Source organism: Gossypium arboreum, chromosome 3, assembly GCF_025698485.1.
Source record: "Gossypium arboreum isolate Shixiya-1 chromosome 3, ASM2569848v2, whole genome shotgun sequence".
Classification (NCBI taxonomy): domain Eukaryota; kingdom Viridiplantae; phylum Streptophyta; class Magnoliopsida; order Malvales; family Malvaceae; genus Gossypium; species Gossypium arboreum.
This window is the reverse complement of record NC_069072.1, coordinates 39,984,980-39,988,454: the sequence shown is the minus strand read 5'-3', so window position 1 is coordinate 39,988,454 and position 3,475 is coordinate 39,984,980. Positions and strand designations below refer to the sequence as shown.

Here is a 3,475-nt window from a genome sequence, read left to right as displayed (position 1 = left end):
GAATAAATTATAAGAAGTTTGAAATTGGGGTTTATTAGTGAAAATTTGGGAGTTAAACTAAGTTATAAGTGGAATTTAAATAAAAATAAAGTATAGATTGTAATAGAAATGGAAATAATTTTAGTTATGGAATAAATTGAAATGTATGTTAATGTAGGAAATGATGAATTTATTATATCATACATATTTATTTTTTAATAGCATAGGAAAGTCATTTAATTATTTTTCTCTAACATATAAATGTTATATGTTTTATATGAAATTGAAGAGAAAGAAAAGAAAGGAGAGGACCTAATTGAAGAAAAAGGAAAAGAGAAGGCTAAGGAGTGAAGGAAGACATCATCTAAATCTTTTTGTTGTAAGTACTACAAGATTTTTTTAAAATTTATTTTATTTAGATGCTTATATTGTAGTATAGAATTATTTAGAAATAAAATGTAATATATATGTATATATTTAAATTTATAAGTAAATAAATAATAATAATAGATTATGGAATTATGAAATTTGAAAAGAAAATTATAATTGGAGAATATAAGAAGTTATATTGTTTGAACATTAAGTAATAATGTTGTGACAAAAGTATATGTGTGAAAAAGATGTGATATTTGTGAATTGTGTAATATGCACTAAATTGTAATGATGAAGAAATGAGAAAACTTTTTCGAGATATTTATGTAAAGTATTTAAATGTATGAAATTCAGTTTTAATGCCCAAGTAGATGAGTTTAGAACTACTAGGATATTAGTGGCATGCCATTAAGGAGCTCTAGCGCGTTCTCTGATTATTAGCACATTAGTGCTCTCCGCTCTATTATTAGCACGTTAAGTGCTCTCTGTTTAGCACATCTGTGTTCTCTGTATAGCACTTTAGTGCTCTCTGTTCGTTTGTGCATAATAATGCACTTCTGTATTTGTTCCGTATATCCAGTGTGTTCTATAAAGTCTACTTTGGGCTAAAGTTATAAGTTGTGAACCAAAGCGAATTATCAATGTACTAAGGTAAGTTTTATAACTTATATAATAATAAATTAAATTTTGTTAATATAAGATACAGTTAAAGAAACTTATATGCATATAAATATATATTGATCAAATGAGATTATAATATTTTAATAGGATTTATTTGCCTATTTATTCTTTTAGTGCTTACTAAGTCTTCACCGGCTTAACGCGTTTAATTTTAACGCGTAGGTACAGTTAGACTCGAAGAGGTAGACCCGGCTAAAGATCTCTCATCTCATCACATCCTCAAGACCTTCATAAGTAGGTACCATATTTTGAATTAAAAGTGGCATGTACATAGGTGTTATTTTGATCACATTAGAATGTTACAAGACTGTTGTTGTAAAAAAAAATGGTATTTAGTATTTTAATGTTTATACTAATTAAATGGTATAAAAGTTTATATAGTATATATATATGGTATTGGTTGTTTTTGGTTTGAACTTGCAGGGGGTTTTATACAAAATAAGCAGAAATGCTGCTGAAATTTAAAAAAAAATTCGTTCCATTCCTAATACGTATTTTGGGCCTTGAGGGTCTTTTATAAAGACTTAAAAGTTAAAGTATGCTATGAATATTATTTATTTATGAATTATTTCTAAGTTGTTCAGTATGTCCGATAATGATCTGTAACCCTGATCCGGTGACGGTTTAGGGTTAAAGGGTGTTACAAGTTTCGAGAGGGATAATAATATAATTTAGGGATTTCTACGGATCAAGTCAAATGAATAAATCATCTAATTCAAGTCAAATAATAAGTGAAGTCTAGGTGGATTTTTCCTTAGGTATTGTCTCAATCAATCGAATTTCCCCAAAAGTATTTTCCCAATTTTTCTTTCTGTGCATTCTTAGTTTAGTAATTAGTTTAATAACCAAACCTCTTAATTTTTAGGCTAGATAATAAAAAGGAAGTAAATACTAGTACTCGTAGTTCCTTTGGATTTAACAATCCGGTCTTGCTGAACTATACTACTGTTTGATAGGTACACTTGCCTTAATCGTGATAATAAGTTAGCCTCAAGAACAATTCATTCATAAATCTTTAAAACCTATCACGAATATCACGTAGCAAGTTTTTGGCGCTGTTGCTGGGGAACTAGGATATTAGAAACACTCGATTTTTATTACTTTAGCCATTTTAATTTTACTACAATTTTAAATTTTGTTTTCTTTTCTAATTCTTCATTTATTTTCTTCTGACAGGTTTTTATAGTTTATGACCAGAAGAAACCTGTCAAGACCATTACTGTTCGATAGTGAGATCGATCGCACAGTTCGCAGAAACCAAAGAGAAATAAGGCGAAGCTTATGATACATAGAGGAAGAGAAAGAGGACGATACTTCAACCACAACCGAGGAGATTGGCTGAAAACCAAGAAAATCCGCTACCTCTTGCGATTGCTGTTAAGCAGAATCCTGTTCTGTGCACTATGTATGAATATGCTAAACCTTATTTAAAAGGAACTGAATCGAGCATAGTTAGACCTGCTGTAGCTGCAAATACTTTTGGATTGAAACCTAACACAATTCAAATGATACAACAATTTGTTCAGTTTGATGGATTGCAGGACGAAGATCCCAACGCTCACTTGGAAAACTTTTTGGAACTATGTGATACATTTAAAATTAATGGCGTTTCTGATGGCGCCATTCGCCTTTAGTTATTCCCTTTTTCATTGAGAAACAAAGCTAAACAGTGGTTGAACTTTTTGCCACAGGGGTCAATCACTACTTGGGAACAAATGACCAAAAAGTTTTTATTAAAATATTTTCCACCGGCTAAAACGGCTAAATTACGTAATGATATGTCTTCTTTTGTGCAGATGGATTTAGAAACACTCTACGATGCATAGGAGAGATATAAGGACCTCTTGAGAAGATGCCCTCACTATGGGTTACCACTCTGGCTACAGGTTCAAACCTTTCATAATGGCCTGAATCCTTCGAATCGACAAATGGTTGATGCAGCTGCTGGCAGAACCATCAATAATAAGACATCTGAAGATGCCTATGAATTTATAGAGGAGATGTCACTAAATAACTATCAGTGGCAAGTCATAAGGACAAAGCCAACGAAAACAGTCGGCATTTATAACGTCGATTCTGTTACTATGCTCTCTAATCAGGTAGAACTCTTAAATAAGAAAATTGATGGTTTTCTTATTTCTTCATAGGTTCACCTAGTAATGCGGTGCGAAGCAAGTGGAGGTGGATCAAGCAGTTCAGAATACCCACCTTATGGCCTCAACAGGGAGAACAAGCAGTTAAATTACATGGGTAACAATCCTCGATCTCAAAACAATCCTTATAGCAATACTTACAATGCAGGTTGGAGGAACCACCCAAATTTTTCATAGGGAGGCCAAGGAAATCAGAGACCACCACCCCCTCTAGGCTTTCAGCAACCACCATACCAACAGGAGAAAAAGCCGAACCTTGAGGAGATGCTAACCAAATTCATCTCAGTGTC

General features: G+C 32.3%; 1 non-coding gene across 1 annotated transcript; it reads right to left on the bottom strand.

Annotated features, from left to right (window-relative positions):
• Positions 1–2,795: 2,795 nt before the first annotated feature.
• On the bottom strand, positions 2,796–2,902 carry LOC128290727 (small nucleolar RNA R71). Its single transcript, XR_008280515.1, has one exon. It is a non-coding gene; the product is annotated as a small nucleolar RNA R71 (small nucleolar RNA).
• Between the last annotated feature and the right edge of the window lie 573 nt (positions 2,903–3,475).